An 18,667-nucleotide genomic window follows, 5' to 3' on the forward strand; every position below is an offset into this window, starting at 1 on the left:
TAAATGCTAAGGAGTATTTGAAACCTCAACAGTTACAACAATAAACATAACAACAAAAAGGGTAGAAGTTACACAAAATCTTTTCACTAACAGCCCTCTGTCTGGGGTTGGTGATTGGTGTAAATGCACCATTATCAAGGGAAGGTGCACATCTCCCTGTGTCTAGAGAGGCCATTTTTCACAACTTTCCTGAGTCGGCATCTAGCCCATTTGCAGTCCTGTATAGGGAGTTTGGTGAAGGATTATTGCAGTCTGGAGATGGCAAACCACAATTTTTCATTAAGTGCAGGATAAAGCCCAATATCTTCATGTTTATATGTCCCAATATGATTTTCATAATGAATTCAGTTTACATGCAGACACTAGAACGTTTCCTACTTAATAAGGCATTTCTATCATCGTAATCTACACTGTGCCAAATTACTTTTCCTCGTTCCCACAAACTATATTTTAGTGGTATAAGGAGTCAAGAAAGAAAAGGGTAAAAAACTGAAGACCACCAAGTCATTTACAATCTATATCTGAATTTTAACACTTTACTGCCCTTGCACAGATTGAAATCAACTATAAAGGCTAACATACTCTTTAATTTATACCCTAAGGGTTCTATGCTTAAAAGGAAAGAGCATGTAAAAAAATACAGTGTCTTTCTCAACCTGTCTGTTCTTTGAAAAGTCTTCATTAAAATGGAGATTTTGACTTTTTGACTGTGAACAGAAAAAGGACAAACTTTGGTTCCAAATGTCTTTAGCTGGAAATAGTTCACTCTCAAAGTCTAGTGTTCCTTCTCATAATGATCTTATCTTTCCCCAAATAACTATCCACTTTATGAAACTTTTTGGGGGATAGGTAGGAGGGATTACCTTCATTTCTTGATCATTAACTAAGGTAGTACTTATTACACCTTTGTTTTATTATAAAGCAACTAAAGGAATCTAGATGTCAATTTAAATTTGCACATAGAAGGAATCTTAGTCCTCCAGACTTATGAATGTCAGATAGTATTTATATACTATTTAATATATTAATACATATTTAAATAGCAGAAAAAGTGTGTTTTGCTATAAGGGAAACACTTCTATGAGTCAGTGCATAGAATGAAATGTCACAACCTATTTTACAAGTCTCCCGCAGTAAAATAACTCGTTCAAGGGTCTAACAAACTTAACTCAAGGAGCGTATGTTTTTGGAGTAAGCAGGAAAGACCTCTTTTCACCACTTATGAGTCACAATCAAGCTCCAAAGTCACAGGACATATCAGCAGAATGATTCCAGTGTTTCTGAAGGCAGCAAATAATATCATCCACATGGACGGCATTTGAAACGTTTTCTCCAAGTAACCACCCTACAACCACAGTTTCTTTGATTACTTTTACATTAATATTTCTCAAACATGAAAAAGTTGTGGAAACTAGATTATATGATTGTATATATGGCTGGAGGTGTGGCATTTAGAAATATGATTTTTTTCTGATCAAGTAAAGCATTAGCAAAAAAACAGGAACTGTGAATTTTCAAAACAAAATAAACAAAAAGAAATTTAATTATAAACGGGTAAATACCTACAAATCATTGGAAAGGGTTTTAAGAAGCTGTTATAAAAATCAAATTGGTACTACACTGAAGTTAATTCATTAATGCCATTTTCTTCAATTTCTCCAAATCAAATGTTAATTCATTTCTACATGAATTTAATCAAATGTGTACTCAAAACATCTTCTAGTAAATTTCATGTAAAATTTTAATTTATTTCTGACTTGACTTACTGTCTTATTTACTTGACTAGCATGTTAAACTTTTTCTCCAATCAACAGTTATTTGCAAAATGGAAATTACATCAAACAAAAATACATACAGTACTTTCAGATGCAGGTACTATTTTTTTTAATTTTGCAAAACTTGTCCAGTGAGGTGAATGCTATGAGAACAAGAATTTTACAGCATATTGACAACCAAGCAGAAGCAAAACTAATCAAAGCCAGACAGTAAACATTAAGAAACTATATTAAAAAAGAAAAACCCACACACAGAGTTACAGTTGACCATTAATCAAATAACATATAATAAATAGGATGATCTTCCTGTAAGTTACAGCATTATATAGAAATTATAAGCCACCATATAATTTACAAATATCTTATACTACTTTGCTTATATGGTTGCAAAAATCAGTATATCAGAAACAGTATAATGTTGGAAAAGATGTTGCTAACAAAATAGTATCTTAATGTGTAGAGGAAATATTTGAATTCTCTGTAGATGACAGTTAAAAATGAAGAATTTCATTCACAGGTGTATTTCAAAGGCTCATTGCTTTGCTTTATTCTATGTTGTGGATTTTTCACTCATAAGCCAATAGCTGCTGGTCACTTACATTCCATTTGCTAAATACAAGTTTTATTCATCACAACAGATCTGCTCTTCAAAAGAGTCAGTGAAAAACACCACAATAAACTAAAACTAAATCCCCTTTCTACATATGAATGTTTTCCATAGGCAGTTAACTATTACCTTATAAAGTAGCTTCACTTTTAATACACAGTGCTAGTAAAATGATAACAGCACAGACTTGTGTTTTGATTTACTATTTTGTGAAACAGGAGAATCCTCATTTTAAAAAGACATTCAGTACAGAATTTGTGCAAAAAGGCAAACAAAATAAAATAAAAACCCAAATCTGTGCTGGAAAGGTAATCTTTTTTATTCCACATTTATTTAGAAACATTTTGAAAATGTATAAGTAAAAATGTAAGGATTCAGCATTTAATTAAATACTATTGCATATATATATATATATATATGCTATAATTTTTCTTCTTAAGGCATCTAAAAAATGTATTTACTGAAACATATATGTAGACAATGAATGGACTAATAAGCTGTTAACCTATTGCTTCTTAATCCTTCTATTATAATACGACAAAAATGTATGAGCTCAATTTTTAAAGTGAGGTTTTCCATGCTGGCCAACATCGGGGCTTTTAATTCACTCTATTACCTTTTATGATGGATTTTAGGTTTCTTTCCACTATTTTTACTTTTCATTTACTTCTGAGTGTTGGCTTTATTTTTAGTTAACGCATATAGACCGAGTGTTGTCCTCAAGTATGTAAGCATGGCTCTTTCAGTTAAATTGATGGGAGCCCCACACACACCAAGGGTAGAATTTGTCCCTTAGATTTTTTACTTTTTAGACAAAAGTTGCAATCCCGTTCCAGAGTCCAACATGGACAAAATGTCATAACAGTCCACATACCTACTGATGTTTTTCTAAAACAAAATGTGTTATTCTTCGCTCATAATTCTTGTTCTACCTAAAAGATCCAAAATGACAAAGCTCCTTAATGCTCCACTCTAATTATGCATACAGAAGATAAATGAATTACTGACTACAATCCATCGGTGACCAACAAAGTAACTAAAAATCAAATTTTGAATAATTCATATTATTTATTTTTAAACCCTAATGAAATGGACGTTATTCACTAAAACATCAGTATGTTAGCTACACTAGCAATATTACTTTGTATGACTATATATTAAAAAAACGTTGTCAATATTTGGGTATGTTTTTCTACTAGTTACTAGTAATCACTTAACAGTGATATAAATTATGTGGCTCAAATATGGAAGTATTCATTTTTTTCTCTATTGATACCAAACATTTCATGATATTGTATTCACATACACTTTCAACCAATAATATATTTGTGTTCATGCAAAATATATACATACTTGTTGGAAGGCTTTTCAGTAATGAAAACAGCAATGTGTACATTTCCTTAATTTGAAAGACCTAATTAAGACTTCATCTTGTCACAATGTACCCAAGGAAAGCAAGAGAGATTTTTTGGTGTTTGTTATTTTTAAAAATTGTATTTAAGATACACATCTTCCCCTTATTAAATAATTTACATTTAAACTATCATAAAATCTACAGTAATTATATTTATAATTTACAATATTGTAGTTCGGGTTCGGGTAATCCTAATTTATAACAGGACCTTATTTTGATCTATCATTCCATTTAAGTGCCTTCCATTGATAATATGTAATTAGTTTGATTAAATGTAACTAACCATGGTACATTGCTTTCCTCAATGTGTCCTTTTTTTGGAGGGGGCGGGTTTTAGGAGGGAGAGAAGTGGGGAGATGGAAAATGTTAAGAAGTAGGAAACATCTTGAAAGCTATACAAAGGGAAACAATACAAATACTACATAACTTTCATTACTTTTCATTCTCAAAAGGATTCCTACACCAGGTTTCAATAAAATAAATCAATGGGTAATGGTTGCTACATTTCAAAATATAATCTAAACTTGTAACTAGTTAGAAAGTGTGGTAGCTGCTGTTATTTAGTTACTTAATTGTCTTGTCTTCATAAGGATGTACCCTAACAAGTACATCTAGCAGTAAATAAAACCAAAATTGGTTTCATAGTAAAGCCAAAACTGAGTAAGATTATTTCAAGCAAGTAAAATCTACACAAAAGGACTTTCAACATAGCATTTTAAAAACATTGTTGTCCTACCTTCAAATTTGTGAAGTTGCAAGAGTAGAACTTAATCCTAGCAGTATTATCCCCACACCAGAATTGAAGTTATACACACTCCCTGATACTTATTGTATTTTGTAGAACAATCTTCTCTGGGCTGAATTTCTGAGTAATCCTTACCTCACAGAGAAAAAACACACTGTGCGGAAACAGATTATGTTAATTGCGTCCCCATTATTCCTCAGTAAGATTAATTTAAGAAACCACTCTCTCTTCATCATAAACTAATATATTTTCACAAGCAAATCATGCTGCAACTTTTCAACCACCAATATCTATCAAAATTTCTATAAAAGACAGCATTCATATATTTTCTATAAATCTTACCACCATAATCCTATTGGAGTGTAATTGCTGTGGCTAATATTCTTACCCTGTTATAAAAATGCTCCACATAAACGTGGCACTGAGTTGTTAAGATAATACATGATCATGCTGTGAGAGGGTAATACCTATACAATAGCCCTTTCCAATACCATAAATCTCTTTATTAGACAACAACCTATTACAGCAGATCTACTTAACTGTTTCCCTACTTAGAGGGCCATTTGGTGTTACAATAACAAGCTGACTTTTCACATTAGCAAGGATTAGCCAGTATAAATAATAAATCGGCACTGAGATGGTGCCCTGTTAGACATAGTAAACCTTTTCTAGGTGTTTAAAATGATAATCCAAAATGCAACAAGACGACTGCATTCCGCTGCACATATATGTTTTAAGTTTACAGCTCTGTAATAAACTGATGGAAAATCAACTCTCAAATCAATTTTCTTGGAGGATTTATTACAAGGGAGCATGTTATTGAGTGCTGTTTCTGTTTTATGGAATGTGCAACTATGCATAATGCTTTATTTCATAACAGTATAATAGCAAATAGCTTGCAAACTTACTGAAATATTTTAAATGAAAAATGACTGCCACCATTTTTCAGAGCTAAATAGTGCAGAATTTATTTAAATGCTTCTTGCTCAGCAAGCAAGGCTATATTAAAAATGAATTGTTTTCTTCACTAAAAAGGTCTTAACTTTTTTAAAGGATCATCATTTCAATGCCCAGAAATTTACAATGAAAATTCTCAAACCTATACCAACAGATCTTTTCATTCATTGTTTCAAATGAAAGCATTTCTGCTTCTTAAAAGTAGTGTTTTTTATTTATTTACAAATAATCTTATAATTCAGTATTCTTCTGCGTGCATTATTTTTTAAGACAGCAGTTTTCTAGAAATCTTAATGCTGGATTGATTCTTAACCACTAGTTGTCCTGTTTAAGTACTAATGCACTAATTTGTCAACTATATAATTATGAAATTGACTAACATTACAGGTTATTTCATAAAAGCATGAAAATTAAAAGAAACTTGCATCTCTAAATAGGCCAATTATAATTAATATTTAAATGGATAAGATCTAATGCTTTCTGCTTAGATTCTATGCAGGCACTTTCATATGTCCTCAAAGTACTATGTTGTCTATCTGATGTCCGCAGGACATTTGTTAAAAGAGAGGAGACAGTTTATGCAACCAATGAATTTGCTGTATTTTGCTTCCCAAGGCTTTTTTTGTAACCATCATAAATGGAATAAAAATATCAATTTGATGTGCAAGAAAATTATTTCCTTCAATTCTTTTTTCATTTCCAGTAACGAAATAAAGGGACTTCTCTTAAGTCCGAAACAATTATAGTGTAAATGTTGACTTCCTGACTTTTTATATCTTTCCCCATTGTCATCTCTGTTAGTGATGGAAAATCCTTTAAACAAGCTTTCTTTCTGCACTGCATGAGTATGACAGAGTATTCAATGAAATGAAATTGTATTTACTGGAAACATTTCAGCCCTCAATGCCTTGATTATGTTGATTATCTCATATACAAGCTCCCTCTGCAGGTAATAAGAAGGGTTAGCAAAAATATATGAAAAATGTGGGCAGTAGCCAGAAAAGAACCCTGATAATTGGTCACCAATTCCCCCAAGATATCCTTTTTCTATCAGTTATCTGATACAAACAGCTACTGGAGAAGCCACCCTTAAAATATTGTTGCTGGCTCTACAGGACTATTATTGCCCTTCAGAATAGTTATGTGTACAGCTTTAGTCCTTAATATTCAAGATACACAGACTTCTTTTTCAAAGTCACCTAAATGTTTTCAGGGGAAGGAAAAACACTGTTCTGTTTACACAAAGCTAACCTGAAATGACAGACCACCCAAAACAAGACAACACATCCAGCCTGTCTGGTGTATCTCCCTTACTTAAAAACAAACAAACAGCAGCATTGTGGCTGTATTTACTGCTGAAGATAAGACCCTATGCCACTTTGAGATACATATCTCTACAAAGTTTAGAATCAATTAAGTTCAACACAGATATGTTAAGTTCTACTCAACCATTTAAAAATTAAGTCTATAGTAATCTGTATAATATTTATGGAAGCAATGATCTTGTTTTTATAACTAGTTTTCATTCAACTGAAGGAAGATTGCTTTTTATTAGCCTTCCAATCAGCATTTTCCCTGCTTGAAATGTCTTTATTTATTCTTCATAACATATGTAACATGAACTTTAATAAAAAAAATTCAACATAAATGGAAAAAAATCCTCAATGACTGGAACTATAAATATTAAGCAGATCAAAATTAAGCAATTGTCCTGTCTAACCTCCAGCACTCAGTCTCAAACAACTGGAAAGACTTGAGTGTGGCGGCAATGTTAATGCCTTTTCTAACATGGAAAGAAAGAATTAGAGAGTGAGTAAGGCTATCTTTCTTTTCAGGACCAAATCCTGTAAGTAGTGACATTTCAGGAGGACTACTCGTCCTGTAAGAAGAGGGATTTGGCCCTACGTGGACTGTTCTAGCTGAAAAAATAAACATAATACCTAGCTCTTACAAAGCACTCCTTAATAGTAGATCTTGAAACACTTCACAACCTTTAATGCAGTGCTTCTCAAAGACGAGCCGCCGCTCGTTCAGAGAAAGGCCCTGGCAGTCTGGGCTGATTTGTTTACCTGCCGCGTCCGCAGGTTCGGCCGATCGCGGCTCCCACTGGCCGGAGTTCGCCTCTCCAGGCCAATGGGGGCTGTGGGAAGCGGTGCGGGCCGAGGGATGTGCTGGCTGCCCTTCCCGCAGCCCCCATTGGCCTGGAGCAGCGAACCGCGGCCAGTGGGAGCCGCGATTGGCCGAACCTGCGGACGCGGCAGTAAACAAACCAGCCCGGATCGTCAGGGGCTTTCCCTGAACAAGCGACAGACCGGCTTTGAGAAGCACTGCTTTAATATATTTATCCTCACTTCTCGCCTGTGAGGTAGGGCAGTGCTATTACCTTCATTTTTACAGATGGGGGACTGGGGAACAGAGGGCTAAGTGATTTGCCCATCTGTCCATGGTCACACAGAAAATCTACGTGGAGCAAGGAAATAAAATCAGGCCTCTCTGTAAGTCCTAGGCTAGTGCACTAACCAGTGGACCATCCTTCCGCTCTAGAAACTAAACCAGGGGTAGGCAACCTATGGCACGCATGCCAAAGGCGGCACGTGAACTGATTTTCAGTGGCACTCACACTGCCCGGGGGCTCTGCATTTTAATTCAATTTTAAATGAAGCTTCTTAAAACATTTTAAAAACCTTATTTACATACAACAATAGTTTAATTATATATTATAGACTTATAGACCTTCTAAAAACGTTAAAATGTATTACTGGCACGCGAAACCTTAAATTAGAGTGAATAAATGAAGACTCGGCACACCACTTCTGAAAGGTTGCCGACCCCTGAACTAAACTAAAACTATAGCTTGCATTGCTTTCAACATCAATTTACATTAAAAACCAGATGACATAATCTGAGAGAATCCATATTTGATGACATTCTAGTAAGGGTATAGTGGTTAACCAGGACAAAAAACAGGGCAAATTTTGGACACACACGTCTGGACAATGGCTGGCAGATGTTGAGCTCTCTCCTGCTGCAGGGACATTTTTAGTGGATGGATCCATAACCTGTCATTATCAGGTACTAGTATATAACTCCTAAAATGGAGAACGTTGAGCAAAGGGAGTGGGGGCACCATCTCAGCGGGATGAGGATCTATGCAAGTATTCAACAAGATTATGGTTTGTAAAGGGGGAAAGGATATTTTGTTTTTCTCTCTCAAAGCTATCTCTTTCAAACTCCTGTGAGTGGAGGCAGTTCTTTTGTCCCTCCCTCCCCACCCCCCATCCCTTCCTGTATCATCTAAAATATACTGTTTATTTTATCCCCTCCCTTTTCTCAACTTAGACACCCTTGCCATTAATACACCAGAACATTAATAGTCCTCTCACTTACACTAGTTTTACATTAGTATAGCTCCACTGATTTCAGTATAAATGCACTTACCCAAGATATTTGCCAATTTAAATGAGAGGACAATCAGGCCGTGCCAATCCTCCTATAAGGAATACTTCAGCTACACTAAAATCAGTCACATCAATAGACCTAAACCTCGATCTTCTGATGTCTAAATGTAAAACCTACCAAACAAAATACTGAGAACAGATCTTTTAGGAGCCGTATTATTTCTTCAGCCCAAAGAGCTGTGTCATCTCTTGTGTTCTGAACACAAACCTTTCTATTCAACGAGTTCAAACAGAAAAAGTTTCCAAAGTTTCAACACAGTAAAAATGGGTAAAACAATGGCTGAGTCAGTTTAACATGATCATGTTCTGTCATGTAAGCTGGAGTCATGAGCTTGCCAAAAAAATTAGACCTATCATCTTCTGAAATGCAAAATCAACAATTGAAATAGTTACTACATTTTTTAAAATGTATTTTATTCAGAACTGACATTAACCATTGCTCAAAATTGAGGAGAGGTCAGTGGGCAGTTATGCCATACAACAATATATATTTATGGCAGCTGAAGAAAGAAAAAGGATGGTGGGAAAGGTATCATATTGCAATCAGTGCTTGGATGGTAAGACCATCCATGCACACCAAATCCCATCAACTACAAAGCAAGTATTAGAGTCTCAAACAAGGTCAGTCAACCCCTCCCCCAGCTGCCAGGAACAATTTTTGACAGTAACGGGTGTTAGATTATTCCGTCATCTAGATTCAGAACAATAACCAGTTTGAGGTGTTGATTGATATGAAAATACCAACAGAGGACACAAAGAAAGGAAGAAACCCGTCTAAATTAGAGTGAATATTCTACCACATCTAGAAGCAACCAAATAAATATACAAGTAACGTAGTTTAAAAGCACAGCTCACACACAGTGAGTTACTTTACTCTGTACTGCAATACAAGAAAAAGAGTTAAAAATATATCCATAAATAAATATCTAATTTTTATCAAAAATCTGTGTAGCTTTTGATGAATAACATTAAAATATCCTTTTCTTCAAAAACCACCACCACCAGATAAAAGAACACCTTTCCTTATTTTTCTTTTTTACGAAGAATGATGTAATACAATCCCTTACTAAATTCAGTATCAAAATATTAAACAGCTTTTACTCTGTACTGCATTAGAAGTTAGCATCTAAAATCTAGTCCTTGTAAAAAATTCCTAAGACAACTACTGTTTTGGCTTGTACTTTGGCTAAGCATTTGTAGCTAATCAGGACAAGTAACAATTAAAATGCAAAATTAAAAAAAAAAAACATACAGCAAACAGTGTAAAGTCCTCTCCCCCCCCCCCCCCCCCCCCCCCCCCCCCCCGCAACTCTGCCCCCATTCTCTTCCAACAAGACAACTTGGGCACAACAAAGATCTGTGGGCAATTATGCCATACTACATTATATATTTATGGCAGCTGAAAAAAGAAAAAAAGATGGTAGAAAAGATCTGTTTTAAAACTGCTTTTAAAATAAAAGGATATTCTTTTCAGAGCGGTTTAATGCTCCAAGGAACCTAGCAGAGACAGACTTAGACTCTGTCATGTTTACACAATAAAATGGAAGCAAGCACTCTGATGAAAAACTGCACCACTGCATTACTTTGAAAGGAACACAATATTTTAAACTTCACACCACTAAAGAGGCCCTTGGAAAAGGTCTATTGGTTTTAAATACAGTTCTTTGAAGGTAACTGCTTTCAGCATTGAAATACGGAGTTGAGTTCCCTTTGTGTGAATTTTAATATTTATAACGTACTCCTCACAGATTAGAAAAATCAATGACAAGACCAAGAGAGACCCCATTTTCCTCAATACACATTCCCTTGTCACACCGTAATTAATACTGTTCTCTGTAGAGGGAGACATTACATCCTGGTTAAAACAGACCTAAATTTTACCCTAAGGCAGAAGGTCTGATTAAAACATCTCTATTCATAGTGACATTTGTCCTCTCTTTTTAACCACTTTCCTCAGAAATTCCAGTAAACTGACTTTATTACCTACAAATGGTCCACTGGTTCTAACTTGTCATGTTGCCCGTCCTTGTAGCAAAGTCAGTTTTGGTGACTGAATGAAGCAAGAACAGAGTCCAGCAGATGCCTGGTTAAATATTAGGAAGTCTAAACCACAACAGATTTTGCAGATACAAAAATTCCAGTTCACTGTTTACATATAAGGATTAAAGATAAAATGCTAATGTCAATATTAAATACTCCACAAAAAATGGTTTATATTAAGAAGTAACAATGGCTTTTTTATTCTGGAGGTGATGAGCAAAGACTTTTTACATTACAGACAAGAAGAATATGGACACTGTTGGGGCCACTCTGAAATTAACATTTTATCTCTTGCCTTTCAGTCTGAAATGTCTGCTAAGGTATTTACAGACAACAAGCTAGACAGGAGAAATAACTAGTTGTGATCACTTATCTAAAATAGTACTATTTCTTTTAGAGGAGAGTATTAGTCCCTCTATTTTGAAAAGTTATTGTTAGACTTTTGACTTATCTGCAAATGCTATTGTAGGAATAAAAATAGAAATGCTTACATGATACAAAAAAACAGCCAAAAACAACAAATATGATGTGTAGTCAACATTCTTACTGTACATGAAATATGGTAATATTTTATAATATTAAGCAATTTAGATACTGCTGGCAAATTCCTACTAACCAAGTTAATCTCATTTCTGGAGCTTTTCAGTGTAAATTGATTTCCCCACCCCATCTCATTCCCCTTAGCTGCTCTGGTAATTGAACAAATTCATACTACTGTGATGGGATTTTACTTACCAGCAAATAACATGTAAAATCTTCTAAAAAGATGAAGTATATTACTTCATAAAACTGCAATTTTGTTGTAATTAAATAAATTGTATTTAAGCTTGCTTTGTGCCACAAAAGCAATCAATAGCATTTTGCAGTAGGCTGCACTTTACCTGCAGGTGTTAAGCATTGTGTTTGCTTCAGTCAGTCTGCAATGCTCTTGATTATTATGCCTTTCTAAATAATTTTTGGTAAATAACAGGCTTGTGTAAGTTGAATCGTGGCAATAATGACTGATGAAAATCAAACAAGAAAGAAATCATGACACATGCAAATTATATATTTCTTCAAAGTCCCATAAAATACTCAGTTTAAGATAATGACCCATAACCTGGACTATGCTATAATTCAGAATCTGATCAAGGGCCCTTTTCTTAAGAACTGGTTTTAAATTATCAGTTTGTATCGTAAGAGGGTTGAATTGATTGTACTACTCATTAAGCAATGCATTTTTACAACTTAAATCACTAGCGAGTAAGCAGCATACACTCCTCAACCCCAAAATGTTGGAACCTGTATTTCACACACTGACAGGTGAAGAAGTTGAGCTTCAAGAAAATATGGTTATTGAGCAGGGCTTTAAGAGTGACAACTTTGAATTCATCTTTTTCTGGACACAGCTCAGATTGAAATAAGTGTGTTCATTAAGTAAAGATTGAATGCACCTCTTCCTATAGATGTATTCAAACAATACCACAAGCTTACCTATCCCTACAGAACCACCTAAACTCTTATTTTAAGAACTGTTGGAAAGCAAATGAACCTATCTTTGAAATCTATTTAAATATTAAACGGCATTGTTAAAAATACTGAGAATGGCCTTTACATAGCTTTTTGCTTTTCCAGTTATCTTGACATCCACTTGCAATACAGTGATTGTTTAAATCTTTTAGTTTTTTCAAACTCAGATTTGAAAAACAAAAATAAAAGACAGAATTAAGTTTAAAGCTGCACCTAAATACTTAAGAAGTAGAATATTTTGCTATTTCAAGCTGCCTTTTCACATCACAAATGTATCAATCCTATAAAATGCTTTAAAAAATTTCTGTTGAACATGACATATCTAAGTAACATGATTGATTATAATTTCACTAAAGTTTGCTATAAAGTATGCTGCTTTATAACTGACTGCCTACCTGTGCATGAATATGATTTCAATTATCCGCCAGACATATTTTAACTTCTTCTCTTGCACTTCACCTGGTAAGATCATTAATAGCTACTTCAAGTTCTTGTTTTATCTGTCATCCTCATGTACTTCCCAATGGAAAATATGACGGCTCAGGAAAATGTATTGCAATTATTTAAAATTTAAAAGAATTGTCTAGGGATTAGTGTAGTTCCTGGTAAAGATAATTTTACCAACAAGTTCAGCAAGAGCTGTTTAGAAGAAATCTACAAAAATTTTCAATATGAAAGTCAACACACTACATGGAAGTGGTACGAGCAAACCTAGCAAGTACCAGTGCATCAGATAAACTTTTTAGGTCAAATTTTCCAAAAAAATTTGATCATCTTTATGCTTCAATCTCTGATTTTTCCTAATTATGTAATTTTCCCTATACTGGATGCACACAGTTAATTGCTAGTCTTACTTAAATAAAAATGTTTTTCCAACTTGAATTTAGACAAAATTTGCTGCAAATAGGTCCTTGTTTTTCTAAAAGTGAAATTACAACCAGCCAGATTACAATATATTTACCAAACAGTACAGTAAATTCATTTGATTACTCTACTAAAAAAAGAGATAACCTTATTCAAATAGAGATTCACTTTGAACTATCACATTTTTCAGAAACAAAATCGCATGTTTAGTATGTATCATTAAAAAATAAATATAGCACAAACTTTTAAACTATTGCCACCTTGATTATTTTAATTTCAATAAAGTATTTTCTTACCCAAGCTAAGAAATATCCTCTGAATAACACCAATTCTTGATTTAAAACATTAAAAGCTATAAAAAGGATAAATAAAACATGGAGAAAGCTTCTGAAGTGATCAAATAAGGACTAACTATACTAAACAAACTTTGTTTTTTAAAGCTCTCCTCTTGCTCATTGTAAGGAAGGAAACACCCAGAAGCCTGGTGTTAATGTCTCTGCTGATTGTGAAAATTGCTGCAATAAAAACTCCAACTGCTTGTCTTAAATTAAGACTTGCAAGACTACATGTAAGATCTGTATCTTTACATTAGTTTTTATAACATTTGGAAGTTTGGTTGCTCGCTTTGATGTTGGTCTATTAATGAGCAGGGGGAGCCAGAAGCCCCCCAAAAAAATGTTTATTGGCCAGTCTCAAGTCAAAACCTGAAGTAATTGGTTTGTTCTACCCACATGATTCAATATCCTGATTTCCCCAACCACCAGCTCCCAGAACTATATGAATGTCTATGTTCCTTTTCTGTTGCCAACACATAGAAACCCACAGTGATTGAAAATGGCAGCTGAAGTGCTGCTGTTGCACATTAATTTTTCTCTAAGTGGTCCAATTTTGTCATCTGAATGTTGAAAATCTTTCTTCCACTGCATTTTATATCTTTAGAGATTTGTCAAATTTGGGATCACCATCACATAAACTGAAGTGCAACATTTTCAAGACAATTTTTAGATTATCCCTAATAGCGCTAAGGATAATACGCTTTCTTTATAGCACTCTGCATTCAAAGCAGACTAGTTAACAGCAACTTAAGTGCAATAATGGCAATCACATCAATATGTTCCTTTTATACCACCAAAAGGTACACTTTAGACAGCTGAAGGCATTAGGCAAATAAAGTGCTAAAAAATTACCTCAAGGTAATGACACAATTTTAGGACCACTAAAACCCATCTATCTACAAAATACTGAAGTGATGTCCATTTAAGGGTAATAGAAATCTAAATAAACTATGTAATTAACTACAGTTTTCTTCAAGACTCTTATACCATGCAACTCAGTTTCTTTATTAAATGAAAGTAAAAGGAACACTTTTGAACATTAGTAAAGATACCTCTTACAATAAAGGCATGTCATATTCATATTCCTTATACTACAATGTGCAAAGAACCCATGAACCTACAAAGCATTCAAAACCACTTTAAAAAAAACACACACACACAAAACAGATGATATTTTATTCAGTTTAAGAGGTCTGGGAGATAAAGTTATTTTTTGCCAAAGACAAGAGAGAGACCAGAATGCAGTCCCCAAGAACCATCGACTCTCTGGAAAAGGGCCCACCTTAAAGAAGGATAACTGCATTTTGCTTGGCTCTTGGTTTGCCAGATTATGAATATTGATTTTTTAAGACAATGAAAGGGGGTTGACTGAGACATTGCTCTTTGCAAACAGAGGAAAACAACAGTACCTAATGAATCAAAAATTGTGTAAATTTGAGGTATGTAAACCAATTTAAAACATAATGATAAATATTCTACTATGAGACCGACACAGGCCTTGCCACACCTACTTAAGAATATTTACTACACCACTATCACTAACCGCAAAATATAATACTTTGCTCTTAGTATCCCATATTTAACCCATTAAATCAGATTACAAGAAGTTATTATTTTTCACATTAGAAATGTACTTATAATAAAAATGAAATTGAAGTACATGGCTAATAGATGGTAACACTTTCTTTAAACTACATATGAAAGCTTGTCTATTATCCTAGTCTACATATTAAGGAGAAAAGTATGTTTACTTCAAAGGTTTGGAATTGTCTTTTATTTCAAGATTTCATTTTTCTCTGAAATAATTAGAAGTTCTTTTCCTATTCAGACCCCCTAATGCCATAATGTGTAGGCCATACCCAAAGCATGAGTCCAGTAGAAAAGGCTTTCTAAATCCTACTAACAGACAGAAGACACCAGAAGCAATGTCACTGTGGCTGTCATAAAAGGTCACTCTTTTTCTTGAACAAACCATTAACCAATAGAAAATAATTGTCTGACCGTTTGCAAGGGCTCTGCAGCAGACAGACAATGTTTTTCACTCACATAATTACAAAACAGCAAAAGTTCAGAAACATAACCCAAATCCACCTCCCCATTTTATCCCTTTACAATTCCCACTGCCCTTTGGGCCTCTGCTTGGAAGCAAATGGAAGACAAGCTGAAATTTTCTCAATTGAGCTGGAACTAAGAAACCTTTGATATGCTAATAGCCCCCTTCAAACGGTAAGAATTCACACTTGCATTAATTCAAACAATTTGTGCAGAATGATGTGAAATGGCACCTCTTTTAGTGACAAGCAACAAAAGGAGGGAATCAGAGTGTCTGAAGAAACCAAACAACGGAACATTTGTTCTGCAGAATTCTTCATCGTGTGCGCAAGAACATTTCTATGCAAAGAAAAACATACACCTGAATACCACATCTTTACTTTCTGACAAATCAACTATGTCCAAACCCCACCAGCACTAATTTAGATTTATAACCGGATACTATTTTTGTTAAACACAGATACAGTAAAAGGTGCCCGTGACACACGTACTTTGTTTTCTGTCTCCAGATGGCCCCAGCTTTCCACATCTGAAACTAAAAAAACCTTCCTTCTTCCACAACTGGGAAGGATTATCATCGCTAGCTGGAAGCCTCTTTCCCTATGCACTCGCGGCTGGGCGGACTGGCTCTTCATGAAGCTGATTTAGTTAAAATAAATCTGCAACAGGTAATTATTTACTAAACGGATGCAACTTTCTTCATTGCGCAACTTGAGTTCGCCAGACTTGGTGGGGCCTGCTCTATACACACACACAGACAAATGAATGAACTACCCACGTCAAGATATTACTCCTCTGAACCCAAGGAGGGAAGGGAGAGAAGGAGACTTGCTGGCTCAATATACAGGAAAGAATGTTGGATCAGACCAAAGAGGAGAGAAAAGGCTGCCTTGCTCCGGTAACGGGAACCATATGGCTCCTGCTGTTAGTTAGAGCCTTGCAGGCTCCTTTGGAAGAGCCGCTCAGCCTGGTCCCTTTTCAGGGGTGCCTGGCAGGAGACAGCCTTCCCCAGCTCTGACACCAGAGCCCTCGCTGGGGGGAAGGTGAGGGTTGTGGGAGGAGGTCGAGGATCCCCGGGACTTCTTTCAGAGGCCGGCAGCTCGCAGTCTGCCCACGGCCCTGCTCTCCCACCGCGGCCCGGAGCCCCCTTTGGGCAGGAAAGCGCAGCCCGCCCCCAGGTCCCGCTCCACCAGTCCGGCTGCCCAGGAGCCTACAGCACCGGCTCTCCTCTTCCCAGGGGCCCAGAGGCTGTGGCCGCCCCGGGACCCCACGCCACTGGGGCTCCTCCGCACTCCCACCCTGCCAGCCCTGGTTCCCCAGGGCGCCCACCCCCTGCAAGAAGCCGGCCCACAGCCCCTGGAGCCTGCCTCTAATTGGCCACGATCGGCCACCCTAGTTCACATCTGGCTCCATTTTCATGTCACCGTCTCCTTTCTGGGGCTGCCTGGGAAGCCCCTGTCGGGGGATTAACCAGCCCCATGGGCTCTGCCTGCCCAAAAGGCAGCAAGCCATGCTCCCGCCGCCGGCCCTCGCGCCCTACCTCCCCTGCCCAGTCTCCTTCCCCCCAGTGGCAGCTGCCCCCTCGGCGCGCCCGGTCTGTCCTCACCCCCACTCAGCACTTTGAGTTAACCGGCGCGGACTATTAGTAAATGGTGATGGCGTGAAAAAAAACAGGCTGCATGGGGTGTGGGGGGCCTATTCCTCTCTTCGCCGTCGCCACTAATTTACTGTGGTTCACTGGGAACGGGGGATACCCCAAGGGAGAAGCGGGGCGGCCTTGGGTTCAGCAAACAAGCCAACCCCCCTCCCCAGTCCTTTTTTTTTTTTTTGCAAACGGCTCAAGAGGGAAGCGACGCAAGTAGCAAACAGGTCCTGGGAACAGCAGCAGGAAGACTGTTGCCCTGAGCTCGTCTTACCTCGCTCTGTGGAACCGAAGCCGGGCCAGGTTCTCGCTCTCTCTCTCTCTCAACTCGGATGCCCCAGAGAAGTGCGCCGGGTGAGCCCCCTCTGAACGCCAGGGGCAGAGGAGTTAGTTCAGGAGGCACCACAGCAACAGCAGGCGCAACGGGGACCGGGCAGGAGAAAGCTGGGCTGGGTAGGGAGAGAAGGAGGGAGCTGGCTCTGCAGCTCGCTGCTGAGCTGGGACAACACACGCAAGGCGGCTTCTCCTCCTCCAAGCGGCCGGCCGGTCGGTAGGCTGCCTTTGCTAGGGCTAAGTCAACATTTTCCGGCCGTTTCCAACACCCCGCTCGGCAGGAAAGGTCTAAAATAGCCAGGCTCCCCGACCAATAAATAAATAAATAAATCGCAATAAATCAAAGGGGCGGACCACGGTGCAAAGCCCAGTGTATGTGACCAGCCTTGGGAGTCCTTTCTCCGCAGCGATCACGAGAAGGGGAATAAAGGCGATGGCAGCAGCAGGTCAGGAGCAGCGGGGCGACCAACTCAAATTTTGCCGAGCAAAGCCCCCTCCCTTCTCCGTGTCTCTGTCGTTCGCATCGACCTCATTTACATCTCCCTGGATGACATTCTGGCCTCTGGCATGATACAGTTCCAGCCCCTCCTCGGATTTCTCGTCTTCCTCTCGCCGCCGCTGCCCCGTGAACGGCTGGAGCTCAGGAACCAAGCGCGGAGCTACTAACACACACAGCAATGGGGGGGGGGGGGGGGGTAACGCAACACACGCACACAATCCCAGTGAATTGTATTGCAAGCTCCTTTTCGCTCATGCACCTCTGTGTGTGTGACTGGGGACTGCTAAATCCTGACACAGACTCTCCACTGGCTCTGAACTGGAGTCACCTCCAGCCTCCTCCTCCAATCTCCACCCCCCTCTCTCTACTCCCCACCCCTGGGCTCAGCTAATCATATAAACATTATCGCGTATAGTACCGGCCGCAAAGGACAGAAT

At 37.4% G+C, this 18,667-nt stretch overlaps 1 protein-coding gene across 9 annotated transcripts in view; it reads right to left on the reverse strand.

The window, feature by feature from the left end:
* The window catches only part of LOC113404972 (adhesion G protein-coupled receptor L2), a 184,469-nt gene extending 168,167 nt beyond the window's left edge, over window positions 1-16,302 (reverse strand). For all 9 annotated transcript variants that reach the window (XM_029912402.1, XM_029912401.1, XM_026655838.1 and 6 more), the window contains exon 1: window positions 16,248-16,302. The gene's annotated coding sequence lies outside the window, so the exon portion shown is untranslated. The remainder of the gene's footprint in view (window positions 1-16,247) is intronic.
* Window positions 16,303-18,667: the final 2,365 nt, after the last annotated feature.

The sequence above is a fragment of the Terrapene carolina genome, unplaced genomic scaffold (genome assembly GCF_002925995.2).
Source record: "Terrapene carolina triunguis isolate 2854851 unplaced genomic scaffold, T_m_triunguis-2.0 Scaffold211, whole genome shotgun sequence".
Classification (NCBI taxonomy): Eukaryota; Metazoa; Chordata; order Testudines; family Emydidae; genus Terrapene; species Terrapene triunguis.